Source organism: Brienomyrus brachyistius, unplaced genomic scaffold (genome assembly GCF_023856365.1).
Source record: "Brienomyrus brachyistius isolate T26 unplaced genomic scaffold, BBRACH_0.4 scaffold37, whole genome shotgun sequence".
Classification (NCBI taxonomy): domain Eukaryota; kingdom Metazoa; phylum Chordata; class Actinopteri; order Osteoglossiformes; family Mormyridae; genus Brienomyrus; species Brienomyrus brachyistius.
In genome coordinates, this window is record NW_026042312.1 from 2,519,608 (window position 1) to 2,545,963 (window position 26,356).

The window sequence follows — 26,356 nt, forward strand, 5'->3', positions numbered from 1 at the left end:
ACCATTATGAAATTTTTGCAGAATATGTACTACAAGCCTCTCCAGTTGCAGCCACACCCATATCCAAATTCACATATAAGGTATATTTGTATATTTGTGTTTCCAAGGTACCAACATTCCTACAGAACCATGTTACATAATATATCCAAATATAGGGAATTTCAGCGTGAGCCCTGATGCATTATGCATACTGCTTTCAAATCTGTGATCAAAGCACTGACTGCAAAAACATGGAGACCATTACGTCTCTAAAAGGTGAAAACTCTACATGTCAAGCGCCCCCTACTGGCTAGCTGCAGTACCATTATTAGCACCACCCATCCCCATGTGTTTCAGTGGTAAGAAGCGATTTTCCACATCACTTTCATGTCTTTCCATCCACATAATGACAAACCATTTCTTCTCAATGTATTATTAGCTATGTAATTAATGTAATCTGAAAATGAACGTCACTAATATTATTATTACAATTAATTTGCATATTTTCAAAATCTATACTTTTCTTCAAAACAAAGTGCAGCTTCTATCCCAAGCACAATCCATATTATTACTTAAAACCTTATTGACCCCCTGATTCTGGTATCACTTACTTTTCAGTATTTTCAAGTAAACATTATATGTGCTGTATTTGTATGATGAAACCAATCCTTGAGTCCAATATAAAATAACTGAAATAAACACACAGTGATTCAAACTTCTGCATTTTTTTATTTTGTTTTGTCTTTCAATAAAAGCTGAAAAGGCTAAAAAGTAAATGCTGGTGTTATCAAAAACTATGTCATATAACTATATTCCAGATTTATTACAGCCAAACACATCTCGGAGCTCCGAGGAACCTCCTTCTCCTTACATTTGGGGAAGATGGTGGCGCAGGAGGTAGTGCTATCGTTTAGCAACCAGAGAGTTGCAGGTTCGAGCCCTGGTTTCTCGTGACCCCATCAAAGTGTCCTTGAGCAAGACACTGAACCCCAAATTGCTCCCGGCATGCAGGTTGGCGCCTTGCATGGCAGCCTCCGCCACCGGTGTGTGGATGGGTGAATGTGAGGCATGAATTGTAAAGCGCTTTCAGTTCTCATAAAAGTAGAAAAGCACATTTATCATGTGTGTTTTGGATTTGGATTGTATTAGTGTGAAGTCAATCGCTCATGTACATACTCAATCGCAGTAACATTTTCACAGGAATTTGGGAGGTTGAAGTGCTAATTCCATGGGGGTGTATTCAGTGGGAAAGGTGTGTATGTAGGGCATGTCCCCCCCCCCCTTCGTGGTATTAGATATTCTGTTTCCCCCCCCCCCGTGTGTTAAGTACTGGGTTTGCTCTTGCGTGTTTAATAAAAGATTGTACTACACTGCTTGTCCTGGCATATTGCCTGTGGTTTGAGGGGAGGTTAATCTGTGTGTGTGACCGTGAGTGACGCGACATGTGTGCTACAGTATACATCCAGTATGTAACTGTATAAAGTAAAACTCACTGTATAATATAAAATGCAAATGGATACTGTAATATGAAGCATTGCAGTAAGAGGACAATATTACAGTACAGGGCACATTGTTGGATTACATACCTGTTGGCTCTATGAAATGTTTGAATGGTTGAGGACATGGTTGTTCTCCCATCATTCGTCCGACCAGCCTCAGCCATTGTAAGGCCATGATTGTGGACCTAAATATATATATTCAGTACTGTGCAAAAGTCTTAGGCAGGCAAAGAAGGCAGGCACCTCATACAGCTAGTCAATCTCTCACTGACTTTTTGAACCAATATATTTAATTATTTAATTGAGCTGTTGGTGAAATTTAACAAAATCGTGGAACGGCTGATGTGCCCCTGAAGACAAGTTTGGGAACTGAAGCGGTGTTCATCTAGCCATCCAACTAGATATCAGTAACTTTTTAGAAAACAGAAGAAATTATTACTAGTTTTTATTGTGTTACTCTTAATTTGCACACATTCTAATATTAAATTGTATTTTTTGTTCTAAGCCAAAGTGCACTTGCTACCCAGATAAACAGCTTTAAACATTTCTTTGGACTGCCTAAGACTTTTGCACAGTACTGTACTGTATATGGTAATGCTAAATTGATAACTCCTATCAGTGTTGTGTTTATGGGAAATATGCTAAATTTGCTGATGCAGTCTTCTCAGTTGCCCCTTTATCCACCTTACTTACTGTTGCTATGCCTGCTATGTGCTCACTCTGCGTGCCTTAATTATATTATGGGGTTTTATTATTAATTTATTCATAATCATTGTTATTTTTTCAACCTCTGTGTGGCCATAATATTTTGGGTTTTATAGTTACAGTCATGTGGATTAATCTATTTTCTCTGTGTTTAACCATGAAGAACAAGGTGTGACAGGGGATGATTTTGTGGACATTGGGGAGCAAGATGTTTACCTTTTGTTCCCCAAAAACTTCAGACTGAGGAAATCCCTAATTTCCATTTTAAAACTAAAGGCAAGTAAACTGTCTGTTTGATAGCAAGCTCTGTGTTTTTTGTGGTTTCACAGACAATACTGCTGTCAGGTCATGGTTACAGAATATATCATATTTAGTTTCATGGTCTTTCCTTCAAGCAGTCTGGAGTGGAAGCAGATGACTTCCTAAAAAATAAGCAGGGAAATCAGCGGCAACACCTGAACAAAAGAGATTCAGTGTAAGTATCATACAGTCCTGGAAATAGAAACTAAAGTGGACAGAGCTGTTAGAACACAGACAGTGCAGGTGGAAGTAGAATCAGCAGAATAAGTGGTTCTCACATCAGAAATACTGCTACCATTCATTCTGCTCATTCTATGTCCACCTGCACTCCTGTCTATTCTAACGTTTTTGGTGCAAAACTGATATCTTTCTTTTTTCTACACGTCTCCACCAGGCTGTTGTAAGATCATCCCTGGGTGCATCAAAAATGTGGACCACTGCCTGCAAGGGAGCGGAAATTGACTGGAACCCTGTCATAAGCAAAGTCTGTACCTCATAAAACTGTTTAAAATCAATATTTCTAATCAAATAGTTTAATTTCTCTATTTTACTTTTTTACCACATAAAGCCCAATGAGGGCTTAAATTTTCAATCACCAAATAAAGTGTTTTAACAGAATATTTCATGTAATTTCAAGGTCACAGCAGAGTTGCCCTGCAGCCTCGTCGGCAAAGAGCAGGAAATTCTGAAAAAAGCCTTAAAAATGCTCCGAAACAGGAGGGAGGACCTCCGAAGGTCAGGAAAGGTAATACATACTGTACATAGGGAACCTGCAAGAAAGTTAAAATTATTCAAGGGCCTTGCAATCAAATTAAATCATGAATGTAATGTCCGGAATACAGACCTAGTCAGCCAAGGCTGAATAATGTTCCTGTTCTTGTTCTGCTTCACTTTCCTGGCTTCTCATGTCGTGGCAAAACTTCATTTCTACTGATTCCATTGTCTAGAAGAGAGAAGGACTTCAGCTTCACTCCAACGGTATGTAGCTTTTCTGTATTTATACCTTATCATTGTGTAATATATATAGTAATACGTTTCATAATTTAGCTTCTAAAATATTGTGCAATCACCAGCCCAATTGATATTTTTGCCATCTTAATCCTCCCAGGATCAGTACAGTATATGTGCAAACATATTTTATGTCTTTACAGACATGTAAGACTGCTGAAAAAAGGTTGGAGAACAGTGGCCCTTGGAGGTAAAATGTGTTTTTACATTTTCCCAGTGCTGCTGCATGATTCACTGTACTGCAGTGTCAGGTTTCCCATTGCTCAGCACACATAATTTGGCTAAAGAACTTGATGATGTTACGATTATCAGTGTGTTGGCCAGTGAAACTGACAATGTGCTGAATTTTGGGAAATTTTGAAATGTATTATAAACACAGTATATTAATCTGCACAATGTAGCAAAACTGTCTGAAACGTAACTGAGATACAGAGGTTATACACTGATCAGCCATAACATGTGAAGCGAATAACATTGATTATTTGGTTACAGTGGCTTCTGACTGTGGGGGGGTTATATTAGGCAGCAGGTGGATGCTTTGTCCTTGAAGCTGATGTGTTGGAAGCAGAAACAATGTGCAAGTGTAAGGATGGGAGTGACTTTGATATGGGCCATTTGGTGATGGCTAGAGAGCTGGATCATAACCCCCAGCTCTTGTGAGATGGTCCTGCAGTGGTCAGCAGGTTCATGGTGGGGCCCAGGCTCACCTTTGCCGCCAAAATAGCCATGACTCATCAGGGCGTGGATTCCTCTAGACCTCTGAAGGTTTGCTGTACTATCTGACATGTAATGAGCCTCCGTCACCCGTTCACATATTTCCCTACAGTTTTGGAGATGCTGTGACCGAATCATCAAGCCATCACAACTTGGCCCTTGTCACTCAAATCTTTAGGCTTGTCCACTTTTCTGCATCCCAGTATATCCTACACATTGTTTATTTGCTGCCTAATAGGTCCCACCTACTAGCAGGTGCCACTATTACCAGGTAATCAATATTATTCACCTGTTAGTGGGCGCAGTGTTTGACAAATACAGTTTAAAATATCAGTCATTTAACCTAATTCCGAAATATTAAATGTGGAATGGAAATAATGGAAGCTATTGCTTGTGTGGAGTGAACTGAACTTAATTTTGAACAATGTTTCAAATTGCTACATACCTGAAATGTTTGTGGTTTCTTGTAGAAAGAACAGAAGCACTTGAGGTTTGCCTCCAGGACATCACACCTCCTATTAAGCACCTTTACAAAGTAAGTAATTTCCTTGAAATATCATCAAAATATTTTTTTTCTGGACAGCTCTAAGACTGGGTTTCCGTGGGACATTATTAGGATTAGAAGTAATTAAACCAATTTGGTCTTACATAGCATTAAAAATGGTTTAATTGACAAACAACGCCTTAAATGGCTTTAAAAAGCATGACGCTTTATTGTCATGTACATTAAACATTTAATATACACACAGGACCAGTTGGCTAAATTCTCCAACCTGTGATTGGCTGGTTTGTGATGCTTGTGGATATCACTGTGCTCTCAGAATGGAGTCACAAATATCCCAGTGTAAAATATACGGTGTTAAGGGGGAATTTGCTTCTGGGTTAATTAGTGACAATTGCAAATGTTTTGTGTTGATTCTTCAGCTTCATATACAGATTCGCAGATTCATAATTACCACAGAAGGGGAAGTAAAGTCTGTTCTATTTAAAAGCCAGACATGTTAAATTACTGCAGGGCACATTAACCTGTCCACAGTGCCTGTTGTATGAGAGCATCATGATTATTAATAATATACACTGTATTTCAAAAGGACCTGTGGGATTAAAACTGAGGGTTATTAAGACACACCTTGCTTATACCTCTATACCACTGTGAGTCCAAGTCCTCACCCAGCATTTACTGACACAGGTTAATGTAAAGAAACATCAGCACATTTTAACATGGCCACGATTCCATCTTTAGCAAATACCTTATATATATAACATAATATGGATTTGCACACACCCTCAAAAACCCTGTAATAACAAGAATAAGGCTATATAAACTCTTTCACTGGCTGGTTTGTTTTTTATCTCATACATCTTACTGACTGATCCGAATGTCAATACATTTTGATGTACAAGTTGTAGTAATTGCATGTTTGAAGAAGCTCCATCCTCCTAATATTTTTTTCTTCTTTACCATCATAGGCAGGAGAAAGAGTGAAATGGAGGAAAAAATACATAGATGGGTCAAGTAAGCAGCAGGAGCAAAGAGCAGAAGAGGAAATAGGAAAGAAGAAGGGAGAGGAAAAGAGAGAGAGAGGAGAGAAGACAGATGAGGAGGGAAAAGCAGTGGAAGAAGGAAGCAACAAATGTAAAGGAGGAAGAGGCTATGAAGACGGAACTTATAGCCCAGCGAAGGCTTTCCAAGCCCAAGGGGGCAAGCGGCCGGTAAAAGGAAGGAAGCAACAAACGTAAAGGAGGAAGAGGCTATGAAGACGGAACTTATAGCCCAGCGAAGGCTTTCCAAGCCCAAGGGGACAAGCGGCCGGTAAAAGGAAGGAAGCTTTTCTCATTGTAATTCATTCATGCATGATAATAAAACAATACGTTTGTCATACTGGTTTGTGATTTATTATGCTTTATTTTTACATAAACATTTGAGCACACAATTAAAATTAAGTGGCGATATAAGGATATTTTAAGTGCTTAAGAACTTAAAACAGTCTTAAATAATCACTTAAATAATAAAAATTCATAGGTGAAATAAAGAATTTTAATGGTTTGTGGACCCCTATAATAATATTAAACTCCCTTTATTAGAATTGAGGACAGATGTAAGTAATTTTAAGTAGTAATGGAACCTTGCAATACTCTTAAACTGCCCCTTAATTAATCAGAATTAAAGGGCAATGTTATGTAATTACAGACCTTGAAACAATCTTAAATTGCCCCTTAATTTATAAAAAAGGGGTGAAATAAGGATTTTTTGAGAGTAAATTTAAGAGGCAAATTTGAAAAAGTAAAGAGGAAATTCAGTAGTTTTACCCCTTAATTGGCCTTAATCATTGCACCTTTTCCCTTAATTTCACATATAGCAATAATTAAGGACAAAATTAACGTAATTTTAATTTTAAAAATTAAGGGGTTTGATTTCGTAGTGTAAGTACGTGTAAGTACGTAGTGTAAGATATAGTAAAACACTTACTAACTGGTAATGCACGTTAGCATTACGTTAAATGACCACTTTACCTGCTACTTACCAGTTTTGTCACTTACCGTTTTTCAGAAGCACACCGGAGTTAAACTTACGCCGCGTTATTTACCGGCACTTCTAACACCATTTGCGGCCACTAACTCATAGGTGGCAGTAACACTGAAATGACTCTTTCTGCGTCAAAATAAGGTAATACTGTGATTTTGATACTTTATCATTTCCTTTAACTTAACCGTATCTTTTCCTCCGTCTCTGCTTATTGATATTTAGGAGAGTATCAGATATAAATTAACGATGCAAAATTATCAAACCACAGACACGACACTGAAGAGATGACAAAGACACAGTTTGAAAAGTAAGTATATGTTTTATTGTAAAGCTCTTATCTTATTTTAACTTAGCCTATCATATGATATTTTAACTTATTGTCTATCTTATTGTATTTTAACTTATCATATGTTAACTTAGCCTATCTTTTCCTATCCTATCTGACATCTATAATAATACTTAAACAGTATCTCTATTATCCTTCCTACCCCGGCCATAACCCACAAGTCCGTCAGGAACAATGTCTCTGTCCTTCCTCCGTCCCTGGCCATAACCCATAAGTCCATGTATTCTTGTCTGGAGTTGCTGCTCCACCGATGGCTGACGCTGCCCCTGGCCTCTCTCTGCTCGCAGGGCGCAGGAGCCGTTGCTGTCTGTCCGATGGAGGAACTTCAGCTGGGGCCTCTTCCTGGTCGCTCCTGCTTCCTCCAGGGGGGGTGGCCTGTCCCTCGCGCTCCATGGACGACTCCTCTGGCCACGGAAACTTTCTTCGGTTCCAGTCTGGGACAGCCGATTGTTAAAACAAGGAAAGATGATTGATATAACACATTTTAAGCTCGAATGAAAGTGTTCTAATAAGGTCTCTTAAGCCAGTGCTTTACCTTCGGTATGTAAGACACCCTCCATGTCGATCCGGGCTTGTCCGTGTCATCCTTCTTAATGATCTTCACCATGTCCACCCTCTCGCCGATGTTCTTCTCCAGTGCCTCATTTTTTGGGGAAAAAGTTCCCCCTTCCTTAGGTGTTATTTTAACTTTGATTTTAATTTTAATTTTAATCTTAACAACTTTAATTTCTTGCTTGTCCATTTTTTAAAATGCTGTGAGTTTTCCAAATGCAAACTGTCTCTCAGATGATCGTAAGAAGTTTGAGAAGATAAGTACATGTGATTCAAAAGTAACCAAGCTGTTGTCACGGACGCCTATTCGTACCATAACAGACGATGCGATCCTCTGCAGCTCGTCGGTGACTTTCGGCCGCGTTCGGCTCCGACTGACCGGTCGTAGGTCCGATTCGGCTGTAAGCAGGTTGCCAACTCTGACGCATCTGGCGCGAGACTCGGGCTTTCAGACTCAAACGCACACAGCAATAAATCTTATGGAGAATCTCTATTAATCCATTTAAAACCTAAAACTGGCTACATCAAAAGTGTTTGGGCAGTTTGCAAATCCTGAAGACTATTTACAAGGTAATAAAACCGTTTTATAAATGTGAATACGTGTGTAGACTTGTCTCGAATTGCACGGTAATTTCTTGTCATAGCGTGAATGCACATAAAATAAATACGCATTTGCGCTGCTACAACAAGGAATTGCCACGCGTGTACGGGGAATGCGTACTTGCGTACCATGCAGTTATGTGATCCTGATCATATGTATAGTATATTGTACAATAAATGCTATAACATTTAAGTCGTATTGTTAGGTCTTTTTTAATCATAAATTTCTTAGTTCATTCCTGCCGACAGTTGGGGCAGAGACTGTCATATGCTCTGGGTCATACTCACAGCCAAACGCGGCGCAACAGTGAAAGATTTACAAATGTGACAAAAGGTCTTCTGTGTGTCAATTAATTCCTACATAGAGCTTTTATCCCGTTTACATGAAAAGCTGTAGTTATGTTGCCCCTGACAATTCCAAATTTCTATTTGCAGCAAACTGACAAACCGAATAAGCCCAGGACACTGGAAAATACTTGAAAAACATGGTAAAGTGGATTTCAGCATTTTCTGTCGTTACATTTGTATTAGAATTGTAACAAATGTCTTCGTTAATACTATATTGTATTTCGCAGGATGTTCCTCATCAGATTGGTTCTGTGGACTGTGGTGTGTTCATGTTGATTGTTGTCACGTCACGAATCGGGGAAACAAAGGATTTATTGGGGAAACCAGCTAGGAACACGGGGCAATAGAAGTAGCGACTTAAATGACATGATTGGGGAAACATATTTTGAAGCGGAGTTAAATACATAGGACTAATGAAAACAACTGGAAACAGCGAATGACATCGGGGTTCCACACGAGGTTAACGAGGGGGCGTGGCACACGGGAGGAGCGGACAAGCGGCGCATTACAATTGTAAGACAGACCACCTTGAATTGTTGGACTTGTGATACAGAGAATGTATTGAAGTATTCCCCCCTCCCCTCCCTTTTATCAGTATGCACTCTGCATGGCCTTGGTGTGTCTTGAGTATTACAAAATGCACCATGAACTGTCTATATTATATGTCTGTATTATATTTTTATTTATGTCATAATATGTGAATTTGATCTGTTGTTTTTCAGTGAGTTGGAGGGATTTGACAAAAACATCCTTTTAGAAATGTGTGAGGAAGTAAGTTCTTTTCTTTTTGACAAGTAGTGTATCTGTCAGGTTTGCGATGCAACAGAGAAATTAAATATTTTATTTCACTCCTCAGGGTCAAGACTCTGGTCTCCAGCTCACCGCTCTCTGTTATATTTCCATAGCCATGTTGTCCGATAGTAACATTGAATTTTTCTATGCTATAGTTTTTTATGTTTAATCATTGCATGCTATATAAATTATTATAAATAATAGTTTATTTTCTTTGTGACGTGTCTGTGCTTAATAGTATTAAATAAGAGTTAAAACAACGGCAGTTTCCTCAGTATTATATTTCATGAACTGATACTTCCCCAACAAAACCCATGTTTGCGTTCAAGCCTCTGTCATGGTTTGTGCATAATATTTGCAACAACCATTATGAAATTTTTGCAGAATATGTACTACAAGCCTCTCCAGTTGCAGCCACACCCATATCCAAATTCACATATAAGGTATATTTGTATATTTGTGTTTCCAAGGTACCAACATTCCTACAGAACCATGTTACATAATATATCCAAATATAGGGAATTTCAGTGTGAGCCCTGATGCATTATGCATACTGCTTTCAAATCTGTGATCAAAGCACTGACTTCAAAAAACACGTAGACCATTACGTCTGTAAAAGGTGAAAACACTGCATGTCAAGCGCCCCCTACTGGCTAGCTGCAGTACCATTATTAGCACCACGCATTCCCATGTGTTTCAGTGGTAAGAGGCGATTTTCCACATCACTTTCATGTCTTTCCAACCACATAATGACAAACCATTTCTTCTCAATGTATTATTAGTTATGTAATTAATGTAATCTAAAAATGAACGTCACTAATACTTTTATTACAATTAATTTGCATATTTTGAAAATCTATACTTTTCTTCAAGACAATAGTGCAGCTTCTATCCCAAGCACAATTCACATTATTACTTAAAAGCTTATTGACCCCCTGATTCTGGTATCAGTTACTTTTCAGTATTTTCAAGTAAACATTATCTGTGCTGTATTTGTATGATGAAACCAATCCTTGAGTCCAATATAAAATAACTGAAATAAACACACAGTGATTCAAACTTCTGCATTTTTTAATTTTGTTTTGTCTTTCAATAAAAGCTGAAAAGGCTAAAAAGTAAATGCTGGTGTTATCAAAAACTATGTCATATAACTATATTCCAGATTTATTACAGCCAAACACATCTCGGAGCTCCGAGGAACCTCCTTCTCCTTACATTTGGGGAAGATGGTGGCGCAGGAGGTAATGCTATCGTTTAGCAACCAGAGAGTTGCAGGTTCGAGCCCTGGTTTCTCGTGACCCCATCAAAGTGTCCTTGAGCAAGACACTGAACCCCAAATTGCTCCCGGCGTGCAGGTTGGCGCCTTGCATGGCAGCCTCCGCCCCCGGTGTGTGGATGGGTGAATGTGAGGCATGAATTGTAAAGCGCTTTCAGTTCTCATAAAAGTAGAAAAGCACATTTATCATGTGTGTTTTGGATTTGGATTGTATTAGTGTGTAGTCAATCGTTCATGTACATACTCAATCGCAGTAACATTTTCACAGGAATTTGGGAGGTTGAAGTGCTAATTCCATGGGGGTGTATTCAGTGGGAAAGGTGTGTATGTAGGGCATGTCCCCCCCCTTCGTGGTGTTAGATATTCTGTTTCCCCCCCCCCGTGTGTTAAGTACTGGGTTTGCTCTTGCGTGTTTAATAAAAGATTGTACTACACTGCTTGTCCTGGCATATTGCCTGTGGTTTGAGGGGAGGTTAATCTGTGTGTGTGACCATGAGTGACGCGACATGTGTGCTACAGTATACATCCAGTATGTAACTGTATAAAGTAAAACTCACTGTGTAATATAAAATGTAAATGGATACTGTAATATGAAGCATTGCAGTAAGAGGACAATATTACAGTACAGGGCACATTGTTGGATTACATACCTGTTGGCTCTATGAAATGTTTGAATGGTTGAGGACATGGTTGTTCTCCCATCATTCGGCCGACCAGCCTCAGCCATTGTAAGGCCATGATTGAGGACCTAAATATATATATATACAGTACTGTGCAAAAGTCTTAGGCAGGCAAAGAAGGCAGGCACCTCATACAGCTAGTCAGTCTCTCACTGACTTTTTAAACCAATATATTTAATTATTTAATTGAGCTGTTGGTGAAATTTAACAAAATCGTGGAATGGCTGAGGTGCCCCTGAGGAGAAGTTTGGGAACTGAAGTTGTGTTCATCTAGCCATCCAACTAGATATCAGTAACTTTTTAGAAAACAGAAGAAATTATTACTAGTTTTTATTGTGTTACTCTTAATTTGCACACATTCTAATGTTAAATTGTATTTTTTTGTTCTAAGCCAAAGTACACTTGCTACCCAGATAAACAGCTTTAAACATTTCCTTGGACTGCCTAAGACGTTTGCACAGTACTGTACTGTATATGGTAATGCTAAATTGATAACTCCTATCAGTGTTGTGTTTATGGGAAATATGCAAAATTTGCTGATGCAGTCTTCTCAGTTGCCCCTTTATCCGCCTTACTTACTGTTGCTATGCCTGCTATGTGATCACTCTGCGTGCCTTAATTATATTATGGGGTTTTATTATTAATTTATTCATAATCATTGTTATTTTTTCAACCTCTGTGTGGCCATAATATTTTGGGTTTTATAGTTACAGTCATGTGGATTAATCTATTTTCTCTGTGTTTTACCATGAAGAACAAGGTGTGACAGGGGATGATTTTGTGGACATTGGGGAGCAAGATGTTTACCTTTTGTTCCCCAAAAACTTCAGACTGGGGAAATCCCTAATTTCCATTTTAAAACTAAAGGCAAGTAAACTGTCTGTTTGTTAGCAAGCTCTGTGTTTTTTGTGGTTTCACAGACATACTGCTGTCAAGTCATGCTTACTGAATATATCATATTTAGTTTCATGATCTTTCCCTCAATCAGTCTGGAGTGGAAGCAGAAGACTTCCTAAAAAATAAGCAGGGAAATCAGCGGCAACACCTGAACAAAAGAGATTCAGTGTAAGTATCACACAGTCCTGGAAATAGAAACTAAAGTGGACAGAGCTGTTAGAACACAGACAGTGCAGGTGGAAGTAGAATCAGCAGAATAAGTGGTTATCACATCAGAAATACTGCTACCATTCATTCTGCTCATTCTATGTCCACCTGTACTCCTCTCTATTCTAACGTTTTTGGTGCAAAACTGATATCTTTCTTTTCTCTACACGTCTCCACCAGGCTGCTGTAAGATCATCCCTGGGTGCATCAAAAATGTGGACCACTGCCTGCAAGGGAGCGGAAATTGACTGGAACCCTGTCATAAGCAAAATCTGTACCTCATAAAATTGTTTAAAATCAATATTTCTAATCAAATAGTTTAATTTTTCTATTTTACCTTTTTACCACATAAAGAACAATTAGGGCTTAAAATTTCAATTCACAAGGTAAAACACCAAATAAAGTGTTTTAACAGAATATTTCATGTAATTTCAAGGTCACAGCAGAGTTGCCCTGTAGCCTCGTCGGCAAAGAGCAGGAAATTCTGAAAAAAGCCTTAAAAATGCTCCGAAACAGGAGGGAGGACCTCCGAAGGTCAGGAAAGGTAATACATACTGTACATAGGGAACCTGCAAGCAAGTTAAAATTATTCAAGCCCCCTGCAGTCAAATTAAATCATGAATGTAATGTCCGGAATACAGACCTAGTCAGCCAAGGCTGAATAATGTTCCTGTTCATGTTCTGCTTCACTTTCCTGGCTTCTCATGTCGTGGCAAAACTTCATTTCTACTGATTCCATTGTCTAGAAGAGAGAAGGACTTCAGCTTCACTCCAACGGTATGTAGCTTTTCTGTATTTATACCTTATCATTGTGTAATATATATAGTCATACGTTTCATAATTTAGCTTCTAAAATATTGTGCAATCACCAGCCCAATTGATTTTTTTGCCATCTTAATCCTCTCAGGATCAGTACAGTATATGTGCAAACATATTTTATGTGTTTACAGATGTGTAAGACTAATGAAAAAAGGTGGGAGAACAGTGGCCCTTGGAGGTAAAATGTGTTTTTACATTTTCCCAGTCCTGCTGCATGATTCACTGTACTGCAGTGTCAGGTTTCCCATTGCTCAGCACACCTAATTTGGCTAAAGAACTTGATGATGTTACGATGATCAGTGTGTTGGCCAGTGAAACTGACAATGTGCTGAATTTTGGGAAATTTTGAAATGTATTATAAACACAGTATATTAATCTGCACAATGTAGCAAAACAGTCTGAAACGTAACTGAGATACAGAGGTTATACACTGATCAGCCATAACATGTGAAGCGAATAACATTGATTATTTGGTTACAGTGGCTTCTGACTGTGGGGGGGTTATATTAGGCAGCAGGTGGATGCTTTGTCCTTGAAGCTGATGTGTTGGAAGCAGAAACAATGTGCAAGTGTAAGGATGGGAGTGACTTTGATATGGGCCATTTGGTGATGGCTAGAGAGCTGGATCATAACCCCCAGCTCTTGTGAGATGGTCCTGCAGTGGTCAGCAGGTTCATGGTGGGGCCCAGGCTCACCTTTGCCGCCAAAATAGCCATGACTCATCAGGGCGTGGATTCCTCTAGACCTCTGAAGGTTTGCTGTACTATCTGACATGTAATGAGCCTCCGTCACCCGTTCACATATTTCCCTACAGTTTTGGAGATGCTGTGACCGAATCATCAAGCCATCACAACTTGGCCCTTGTCACTCAAATCTTTAGGCTTGTCCACTTTTCTGCATCCCAGTATATCCTACACATTGCTTATTTGCTGCCTAATAGGTCCCACCTACTAGCAGGTGCCACTATTACCAGGTAATCAATATTATTCACCTGTTAGTGGGCGCAGTGTTTGACAAATACAGTTTGAAATATCAGTCATTTAACCTAATTCTGAAATATTAAATGTGGACTGGAAATAATGGAAGCTATTGCTTGTGTGGAGTGAACTGAACTTAATTTTGAACAATGTTTCAAATGGCTACATACCTGAAATGTTTGTTGTTTCTTGTAGAAAGAACAGAAGCACTTGAGGTTTGCCTCCAGGACATCACACCTCCTATTAAGCACCGTTACAAAGTAATTTCCTTGAAATATCATCAAAATATTTTTTTTCTGGACAGCTCTAAGACTGGGTTTCCGTGGGACATTATTAGGATTAGAAGTAATTAAACCAATTTGGTCTTACATAGCATTAAAAATGGTTTAATTGACAAACAACGCCTTAAATGGCTTTAAAAAGCATGACGTTTTATTGTCATGTACATTAAACATTTAATATACACACAGGACCAGTTGGCTAAATTCTCCAACCTGTGATTGGCTGGTTTGTGATGCTTGTGGATATCACTGTGCTCTCAGAATGGAGCAGTGTTGTGCAAGTTCACACTTTTCATGATCTAGTTCAAAGTTCAGTTCATACATGCTCAAAGTGAACTGTTCACATTCATAGCTCACAATTAAAATTTTTGAACTAGTTCAAAGTTCAGTTCATTTTATTTTTAGGTGCAATATATAGTCTAAATCAAAATTTATTTTGTTTTAACATACATCTATAACCTACCTACATTCTTGCATATATGGACATGTATAGACAAAGGACACAAAATATGATTCTTATTCATGGTTTATTTATCTCTTGCCCCAATACTAGACAAGGGAAGGAAAAGAAAAGTACTGTAAACACATATCGGCATCATATCCATCTCAAATGAAAACTAGACAGAACAGAATATTTATTATTCAGCAAAATATCTCTTTAGTTTTATTTAAAAAAAAACAAAAAACTCTCACGCTTCTTGAAGGTGTGTGGCACCATCTCACTGAACTATTAAAAATAAAAACTTTCACATACAGAAGCCATTGTTGTAGTAAGTAATGAACACTCCACAGACCATGCCTACGGCTTCAGTCCAAACTGTTTTTTGTTCACGTTTAACAGCAGTTGCTTTTCAAAGTTGGCATCTCCCAATCGGTTTCTCCTGGGCCTAAATATCTGGCCACCAGTATTGAAGAGTCTCTCCACTGGAGCACTTGATGGGATTGCTGTGTTATATTTGATGAAGAGCTTCTTCAGTTTGGGCAGCAGCATGTATTCAGTAAACTCGTCAGTGGTTGGGGCGTCCAGATAGATGTCCACCTCAGACTTATTGACAGCTGATGGGCTTTGCTTGAACTTAAAAAAGGATGAAGCACTCTTTTTCCCCTCTAGGTCATCAGGGGGTTAAAATAAAGGTTTGGATGAGGGGGCGGCATGCCGTCAGACCTGGTGTAGCTGTAGGCTTTGAACTCTCATCCAACAGACCATCCAAATCATTTTTCAATTGCACAATGGTAGGAGCCAGGTAGCCGAGGAATGTGTTTTTTTCCCCCTGAAGGATGTTCAGAGCACATGCCAAGGGACCCATCACACTCACAAACTTGTTGATGAAGTCTATTTCCTCTGGAGTGAATCAACGAAGCCCAAACTCATCACAGATGGTGTGCAGAAGGAGTCTGTCATACTCAGGAGTGGCATCCAATGGCACTGTTAGATTGCTGGTCTGGGGAGTCAAGGTGGCTATGTGAGCCAGGCGCTGCATTGAGAGGAACATAGAATTCCAACGTGTGTCGTTCGGAGTGACAAAGCCAATCTTTAGCTTTTACTCAACAAAATCTGAGGCTTTCGCACTCCTTTTCACCCTATTCCACAGAGCAGATGCCTTGGAAAATACAGGCCTCGCTAATTTGTTGTACAGCCTATCCGTTACATTCTTTGCATCTGTGGCAACAAGATTTAAAGTATGGGCCATGCACCTTCTATGAGGTGGGAGGCAGGGATCCTCTAACTATGACAGAAGTGCAGGCTCAAGACCATCGTCCTCATCATCGGGGCTCTCAGCAGGGGTAGATCCTGTGTCACTGCCTTCAGTCACCTCATCAGCTGCTCTAATAACAACACTGTCTCCAAAACAGCTGAATGCTTTGACGAAATTGGAAGCATTGTCAGTCACTGTGCACACAATTTTGTTTTGAATTTTAAATTCCTTGTACACATCCGTCAGCACTTTAGCCAGGACATCATATGTGTGTGACCCTCTGACACGACGACATGCAAGGTCGACATGCATGCTGATCTCCTGAGTGACACATCATTTTTATCAAGCCAATGAATTGTGATGCCCATGAATCCTTTGTTGACAGCTGACCAGCAGTCAGCTGTTGTGCATACAAAGTCAAGCTCAGCAAGTTCAGCTTTTAAATTACTGATAACCTCAATGAATTCCTTATTCATTAGTCCCTGCACCTGTCTTCTTGAGGGCACATGTCTGCCTGGTTGCAAACCAGTTACTAGTTTTATGAAGGAGGGTTTTTCAACCTTACTCAGTGGCTGTAAATCTCCAACAATGTAGTCTATTATTAATCTGTCTACCTGTTGCTGGGAGATTATACCCCTGAAGGCAGCAGGCAGTGTGACTTGAGTCGTTTGGGGACTTTGGCTGGGGGTTTTGCCCTTCCCTCTATGACCTTGAAGGGCTTGCATATATGCTTTCACGCTGGACGAATGCTTCAACTCAACGTGTCTTTTCAAATTGGAAAATGAGGTCATTGATGTTCTAACTTGTTTTTTCAGCGCAGGTGGACAAAGCTTGCACAGAAAGGTTAGGTTTTTACCGTCAGAGTCTCTGTGAAACAGTGTGTAAAATGCCCGTAAATTGTAAAAGTTACAGCCAGCATCATCCGTGTTTTCTGTGCCAGCTCCACTGGTGGTTGAGCTTTCCTCCTCTGCGCTTGCCATGGTTACTGCTGCAGCAGTTCGCTTCGCGCTCATGCGTTGCCAAGGCTGTGCCCTTTGAGAAGTGTGTGTGTGCGCATTATGGGAAACGTAGTGTGAAGCTAAAGACATTAGATTCGACTGTCCTTGGCTTTACACTACGTTACCCAAGATGCACTGCACACAAGCACTGAGCGAGAGTCAGGCTGAGCATTTTATTTTTCGAGCGGAGGAGCCCTTCGCTAGTGCTTGAGTGACAACACAACATGCTGTTTAAATGTGTGAGCCGACCTTGTCACTCGACTCATCAGGTGAAAATAAATCCCGATGTTTAATTGCATTCCAACAGTGAACGACGTCTACGCCGTTCATCACACATAAAATTCACGTTCAAGTTCTTGATTTACTAATAAGTTGCGTTCAGTTCAAAGTTCACTGAAATATGAACGTGTTCAATGAACGCGTTCTTTTGAACTCGTTCATGCACAATACTGGCTGGTTGTCACTTGATACCTTTTCAGAACCTGCCTGTGTTTCCACCAGTTTAGAAAATGAACATAGGTGACAGTGACAGTAAAGGTTCATATTGTCACGTTCAAAGCCGGACGGAACGGCGATCGTGCGAGGCGAACGGGCAGGAAGCAGGCGGACAGGCGGAAGTCGGGGTAAACCAGGGATTTAATAAATAAACAGGGAGCAGGAGACATGAAACGCCAACTAACATCAATGACAGACAAAGGACTCAGGTAAGACACGGACTGAAATACACAGGACTGATTGAAAATAATCGGACACAGCTGGGTACAATCATGAAAGAACACGTGGGTAATCAGGGGGCGTAGCACACACGAGGAGCGGACGGGCCGGGCATCACACATATGTATTCCGTTTTGTTGGATTTATTCTTTTCTGTTCCAGAATAAGTTTTATAAGCTGCCAACTGTCCTTTTAACAGTCGCACTATTAAAGATGGCAATAACTGAACTTTGCAATCTGCCTCATGATCTCTTCGCCACTCTAGTGCCATAATATTTTATTTATCAGACCTGTGGCATGGTTTTCATTTACAATGCAAAGTTACTCCGATAATAAGCTGGCTAGTTGTTTTACTGTTGGCACCGGAAATATTAGACAAAACTATATTGGTGATTGACTGAATTATCCAGATATGCGGATGGTTTGGACACGATGGCCCCTCCCACTTGCACTGATGTTATGAGAACTATTTTTTTTTTGTGGTGGCCTATAGCCTTGTGCCTTTGACCGAATCACAGCCATGATATACCGGAGTATCTTCTTATACATTATGTTATTGCTTAATTATACTGCACTCATAAAGCATTATAAACACAGTTATAAATATTTAAAAAAAAGCATAACACATTATATCCACCATTATAACGCTTTATGAATGCTTTATGACACACTCAACTATAAGGCACTATAGATACCTTCATAATGCAATACAAAGCATCCTTAATGCTTATACCGATCATTATAATGCATTATGAAGGTATTTATAGTGCACTAAAGAGAGCTTCATACATCATTCATTATGCATAATAAGCATGCCTATAATGTGTTATGCCTTTTGATAAATATTTAAAGCCATGATTATAATGCATAACAATGGATTATTATTTGTTGTGATTTTTTTTTTAATTACTAACAACATGGCCTTAAGTGTTCCAGAGATTTTATAGTGTTCCGTAATCTGAGCAAATGGAAGCATGTAGATGTTGAACAAAGAGGCTCAGTGAGGATTATAATTCTAATTGGTGATCAGTGTTGACACACCACAGCACACAGTGTACAACACCGAAATGTGTCCTCTGCTTTTAACCCATATGTGACATCGTGACATAGCAAGGGGCAGCTAATTCAGCACCCTGAGAGCAGTGTTTTGCTTAGGGTCCCTCAGCGGTGCCTTGCTGGTCGGGGATTCAATCCAACAACCATTAAGCCACCACTGCCCACTGCCAATAACGGACCCTTGAGGAACTCCACATGTAATTTCTGTTCATTCAGATTCATAATTACCCTTCTGACAGAAAGTAGTGCCTGACTTGTAAAAATAATTCAAACCCATTAAATAAGGCGGCTGCTCCACCTCCTTCCCTAAGTGCTCTAGTCTCACTGATAAAGGGCAGGTAGGAGTAGCTGGTTTGATCAGGGCTGCTGCATAGTTTTCATGTGACCCCATTTCAGTTTAACGCATAAAAATCAAGGTTTATCCTGATAATACAATCAGTCATTAATAAAGATTTTCCAACCAAAGGCTTGATATTCAGTAAAGATCAGTTTAATGTATAAAACACATTGTCTGACCCAGTGTGTAGGTGACACACAACTGGAGTCAGATGAGAGAGAGAGTAGCTGTGGGCTTTGATGCACTTTGTTCCCCCTGAAGTCCTTCCCTCACATTTGCCCTTTTTGTGCATTCGCTGACTGTACTTTTTTTCAGATTCATTAATATTGTCCTAAGACGGCACCTGCAGTCTTACCCAATCTGGCTGTGACACTGAACATCTCCTAAGTCTGTGCTTTAGGGCCATGACTTCACACGACACGACTACACTTGCGTGCGTAGTTTACATCTATCTGGAGGATTGAAGGTCATGTCCACCAGGGGGCAGTGCGAGAAAACCATCTTGGTCGGTTCCTTCGTTTCCAGTCTCACTTGTGAGAATAAATAAAATATACAGAATAAATTGTATGATTATATATAAACATAAGGCAGAAGGAGCCTTTGTTAGATTGTGGCAAAAATGGCTTGAACAAGGTGAGCAGAACTCAGCCTATTTCTTTAGGCTGGAAAGTCAGCAAGTCAGGAACAACTGCATTATGCGGGTGAGGATTTATGGAAATGCTGCAGATGACATCAAGAAAATAGCCGAATTCTGCACTGAGTTCTTTAATAATTTGTATGTCAGGAGTCTTGATCCAAAATTTTTGATTTCTTCTCAAACATCACGGGAATAACTGATGTGGATCGTGAACTTTGTGACGTCCCAGTTGGTTTAACTGAGATGTGTGCAGCAATAAATTGCTTAAAAAAAAAAGAAGCTAAAATTAAAAAAATTGCTTTTTTCATCATTGCTGGAGACTTCAATCAGGCAAATCTGAAGCCAGTTTTCCCCAAATTCTTCCAATATATGAACATCCCAGCTAGAGGGAGAATCTGTCTGGACAATGTTTACACAAACGTTTGTGAGGCCTACAAGGCCCCCCCCCCCACCTCGGCTACTCAGACCATGTCACTGTGATCATGGTTCCTGTGTATAAATCCCTGCTGAAGCACAACAAACCAGTCAGTAAGAGTGTGGCCAGCTGGTGCCGTCTCAGCTCTCCAAGGCTGCTTTGGATCTACTGACTGGGACATTTTTAAGGAGGCTGCTATAAATGGTGACGCCATCAACCTGGAGGAGTATATAAACTTTGTGATCGATGACCACGAGAGCCGACCAAAGGCCCTGGGTGATGAGGGAAGTGCTCACATAGCTAAGAATCAGAAATGCAGCTTTCAGATCTAAAGACAAGGCTGCCCTCAGGACGCCCACAGACAACCTGTCCCGAGCTATGAGGATAGCCAATCAGGCACATGCACAGACGATCAATGTACACTTTAAATGCACTAAAGACACACGCCGTATATGGCAGGGAATTCAGCCAATCACGATCTACGAGCCCATCCTACACATCAATGGCGGTGATGTCTCCCTTCCAGATGAGCTAAACAACTGTTTTGTACAGAATAAGCCGACACCCCCCCCCACCCCCCAAGTGAGAAGCTACTTTGTCTGACCACAGCTGATGTGAGAAGTACTCTATCCAGAGTCAACCCACGCAAGGCAGCAGGAGCTGACAACATACTTGGCTGAGTGCTGAGAGAATGCACTGACCACATGGCTGGGGTCCTCACAGAATGCACCTCTTTAAGCCAGTGGTCTGTCCCAACATGCTTCAAATTAACCGCCATCATCCCAGTGCTGTAGAAGCCATCAGTGACAGGCCTGAATGACTACTGCCCAGTAGCACTCATGTCAATCATCATGAAGTGCTTGGAAAGGCTGGTCATGCCAGTAATACATAAAGACTAATCTTCCCACCTCTCTAGACCCTCTCTGATCTGCATACCGGTCCAACAGGTCTACTGAGGACACCGTAGCCTCTGCCCGTCACCTTTCCCTGACACATCTGGGTAAGAGAGTCACAGATGTCAGGATGTTATTCATAGACTTCAGCTCTACCTTCAACATGTCCCTCAAAAACTGAGGGGGTTAAGCTTGAACACCACTCTCTGCAGCTGGATCTTGGATTTCCTGACAGAGACGCCCCAGTCAGTATGTATGGGCTGCAACACGTCCAACACCATCATCATCAAGTTTGTGGATGATACAACTGTGGTGGGACTGATAAATAGAGAAGATGAATCAGCATACAGAGAAGAGGTGGAAAGTCTGTCCACAAGGTGCAGAGACTATAATCTATCTGTCAACGCTGACAAGACAAAAGAGATGATTGTGGACTTCAGAAGGACACGTCCTGCCCACACCCCACTCAGCATCAACGGTACTGCTGTGGAGATTGTAAGGAGAACCAAGTTCCTCGGTGTGGACATAACTGAGGAATTTACATGGACAAATAACACCAGCTCCTTATTCAAGAAAGCCCAGCAAAGACTAAACTTCCTGAGGCGCTGAAATAAGCAAACCTTCCCCTCCCATCCTCACCATGTTCTATAGAGGCACCATCGGCAGTGTTCTGACTAACTGCATCACCATCTGGTGTGGCAGCTGCAACAAATCTGACCGCAAATTCCTGCAGAGAGCAGTGAAAACAGCAGAGAACATTATGGGATGCCTCTCCCTTCCCTACAAGCCGCTTTTTGCAAACGCAGTGTCCGCAAGGCCTGCAGCATTGTGCAGGACCCATCACATCCCTCACATGGTCATTTCACACTCCAGCCACCTGAGAGAAGATACTGCAGCATCAGAGCCGGATCTGCCAGGCTGCGTGGCAGTTTTTACCCCCAGGCTGTCAGGCTCCTCAACACCATGCTGCCTCCCAGGATCCCTCACTCTGCCTCCTCACTGCCTCAACCCCCCCGTAACCCACAACTAAAGGCCACAGACTGACCCTTAAGCACTGCACTGCACTTAACACTTTGTCACTCTGACATGGGGGCAATAATAAGAATCCCCATTATTCTCTGTCTGCCCCATTATTCTGCTTCTATTCCTATTTTCAGCTGTTAGAAATGTTAGACGTGTTACTGCTGTTACTACTATTATCATACACTGTTTACACTGTGAACTCAGGCTGTTACAGCGTACATGATGGTGAATTCAGGTCTAACTGACTGCAGAAATACATCATATATTTAATATAGTTCTAACAATATTGCACATTGTCCAGTATTGCACATTACTGTATATTGCATAATCTACTCCTCTTCCTCAGTTGCACTGTCCTGTAAGTCCTTTGCACATTGTCTTGTCTTGTTCTCTATATTGGACTAAGTTTATGCTTACACTGTGGGCCCTGAGCTTCGCCATTTCATCTCTCTCTATACTTATATATGGTGCAGATGACAATAAAGTTCAATTTGGCTTTGATCTTGGGGGTTTGTTCACGGTGCAGCAATTTGGAAAAAGAGGGAACTGAGCTGGAAGGTGAAGCTTTTAATTTACCAGTTGATCTACGTTCCTACCCTCACTTATGGTTATGAGCTCTGGGTGATGACCGAATAAATGAGATTGTGAATACTGTATAAGCAGCAGAAATGAGTTTCCTCAGCAGGGTGTCTGGGCTCAGCCTTAGAGAGGGTGAGGAGCTCAGACATCCGGGCTCAAAGTAGAGTCGCTGCTTCTCCGCATTGAAAGGAGTCAGTTGATGGTTCTAGGATACCTCTTGGACGGCGCCCTGGGGAGGTGTTTCAAGGCATGTCCAACCAGGAGGAGGCCTGGGGGCAGACCCAGAGATTATATATTATATATAACCTGAGAGATTATATATAATATATACTACATTATATACCAGCCTAGATGCATCTACGTTGGGAGCGTCGCATTGGCGCGCTGCTGGAGAGAGGTGTGTGTCCAAAGTGGATTAAAAGACGTTCATATAGTGATCTAAAGACAAACTCACTTTTATTAATAGCTGTTGTAGAATCAATATTAAACTCACTATTTTATTTGTGTCCATTGCTTGGTCAAAATATCAGGCAGATCATTGTGAGCAGCAATAAGTAATAAACATAACAATCTCAAATAATGATAGACATTAATTAGCTTTGCACATTAGTTAATTTTGCACATTGCTTACTGAGCAAAATTAGCACAATACGATCATTAATAGCATAATCAGTTTACTGAATGTGTCTGGCAGGCTGTGGGGTGGACTCTCTATAAAACAAAACAGGTGTTTAGTACCAAATTAGGACCCAATATACTCATTTTTAATTCTTAATTAAAAATTAAGGATGGCATGGTGGTGCAGTGGTTAGCACTGTTGCCTCACACCGCTGGGACCCCGGGTTCGAGTCTCCGCCTGGGTTACATGTGTGTGGAGTTTGCATGTTCTCCCCATGTCGTCGTGGGGTTTCCTCTGGGTACTCCGGTTTCCCCCCCAGTCCAAAGACATGCTGAGGCTAATTGGAGTTACTAAATTGCCCATTCAGTAGGTGTGCATGAGTGAGTGACTGGTGTGTGAGTGACTGGTGTGTGAGTGTGCCCTGCGATGGGCTGGCCCCCCATCCTGGGTTGTTCCCTGCCTCGTGCCCATTGCTTCTGGGATAGGCTCCGGACCCACCGTGACCCAGTAGGATAAGTGGTTTGGAAAATGGATGGATGGATATTAGATAAGTGGCAGAAAAATCGATGGATGGATGGAACTGTATGAAAAATAATGCTGCTTATGAAAGTAGGTAAGTTAGAATTTCATTGTACCTTATACACATGACACTGCTTTCTTAGAAACTTATACTGCCATTAAATTTTGAAGACGCTGTACAAAGAAGGACACAATAGTGTTCGGAATATTTTTTTCTTGTCTGTGAAAATATACAGCTCTTCTGGACACTCATTCTTAAAAAAATCAGATACTACTTTAATACGATCTGTACCGTTAGTAAAGACAATGTTCCGTGACAAAACGTGACCATACTGCCACGCCAATTTCTGGTGGCACTGCACGTCGCGCATGCGTCTTGTTATCCTCATGTAAGTGCGCAGACGAAGCCGGAATCAACACAGAAAACGTGGCGGCCAGACTGGTACCTCTCCGCGCACGTATAAGCGGACGTGTTTGTATAGACTTTTATGATGCATTTTACTCCTCCGCGGACGACCGCCTGCCGCACTACAAATTTGTCTTTAAACGCCAACATAGATGATTTTGATGAGGATTGGGCTAGTTTGCAAACCCTACAGCCAATTTTCAAGGTAATAGAACTGTTGCATACATTTAAATGCGTATGCATATGTGTGCAGACTTGTCCCAAATTGAAAATCTCACGCCAGCCAGTTGATCAAAGTTGGCAGCCCCGTGAACTGCCGCTCTGAATTTGTAAAACGTAGGGAAACATACACAGACCTCGCGGCTGTGGTACGTGTGCAGGGAATATCAGAATTACTACTAATACTTAAATAGGACACGTGCGCATGTGCAAAGTACACAGCTTGACCAGAGAAATATGAACGTTTCCATGTACGCATACGCGGTGTAATACGCGAGTGCTGCGCTTTGCGGAGAACCAGCCTAGATGCGTCCGCGTTGGGAGCGTCGCATCGGCGCGCTGCTGGAGAGAGGTGTGTGTCCAAAGTGGATTAAAAGTTCATATTGTGACCTAAAGACAAACTCACTTTTAGTGGTAATCTTTGTTGTGTAATTTTATGGTTAATATGTTTGATGAATGCTGTTTGTAATTTTATTTACCTATAATTAAGCCTATTAGTTTAACATGCGCGTCATTTTGGCGCGTCTTCCCACCGGCGTCGCGCGGGCGACCAACATTTCCTGAGGTAATTCACATATTTGACTTTTTATATTTTATGTATCGTACGGAATAATAGAGCGCAGGCTAAAGTGCAGTTCGGCCCCAGCGGGTCTCTCAGCGCGGCGTATCTCACAGCGCAGGGGGCAGCCGGAGCGCCGCAGACTCGGGCGGCTACATGAGTATATTGGGAATAAAATGTGTGTATTGGAGCGAGTTCTGTGTGAGTGAGTGTGTGAGGTGTGACAGTGATAATGATGGAGATGCTGGGCTTCGTCATGGGATTAATAATTCTTCCTCTTGCCTACAGACTCCTGCCAGCTGACGCTGGACCCCAACACTGCAAACAGAGACCTGTCTCTGTCAGGGGGGGACAGGAAGGTGACAGGGGGGGCAGAGCAGCCATATCCTGATCATCCAGAGAGATTTGACAGATGGAGCCAAGTTCTGTGCAGAGAGAGTCTGACTGGTCGCTGTTACTGGGAGGCTGAGTGGGATGGAGATGCAGCCTGGATAGGATTGTCTTATAAAGGGATCAGGAGGAAAGGAGGGAGTTATGACTGTCAGCTTGGATTCAATGACAAGTCATGGAGTCTGTACTGTTATACTGGCAGATACTCTGTCTGGCACAATAATAAACAGACTGTCATACCCATAGAGCCCTCAGGCTCCCACAGAGTAGGAGTGTATCTGGACTGGGGGGCTGGTGCTCTGTCCTTCTACAGAGTCTCCTCTGATGGACTGACCCCCCTGCACAGATTCACCTCCTCATTCACTGAGTCCATCTATCCAGGGTTTGGGGTTTATCCAAACCCCCCCGTGTCGCTGTGCATGCTGGGATAGCTCACTGTGTGCTGGAGGAATCATTTTTACCGTATCAGAGTCTCACATGTCGCTGCTTCTCCGTGGCAAAAAGGTAAAATCTCTGCTTTATAAGCAGTATAACCCTTTTTACTCTGTCTGAAGTGTGACGTATGTTAATAATTGGGTTCTGTAAGCTGAACAAACATGTAGAATGACTGTTTTTCTCTGACTTATGTTCTATGTTGGCTGTTAATGCACCAAACCTGCTTAAACAAATTCATAGTACATGCAGTTGTACCAAAGGAGTGAATTCTGATTCTGAAAAAAATAAAATGTAATGAAATCTAAGCCTGATGAGTGGGGGGAGCTTTTCCCCTCCCCTCTATATGTATATTT

General features: G+C 41.1%; 1 protein-coding gene and 1 long non-coding RNA gene across 4 annotated transcripts in view; one reads left to right on the forward strand and one right to left on the reverse strand.

The window, feature by feature from the left end:
- LOC125722196 (uncharacterized) overlaps window positions 1-26,356 on the reverse strand; it is a 240,263-nt gene that overhangs the window by 22,929 nt on the left and 190,978 nt on the right. The gene's annotated exons all lie outside the window — the stretch shown is intronic.
- On the forward strand, window positions 2,580-3,228 carry LOC125722233 (uncharacterized). The gene is made up of 3 exons (XR_007386234.1): window positions 2,580-2,658; window positions 2,878-2,967; window positions 3,121-3,228. It is a non-coding gene; the product is annotated as an uncharacterized LOC125722233 (long non-coding RNA).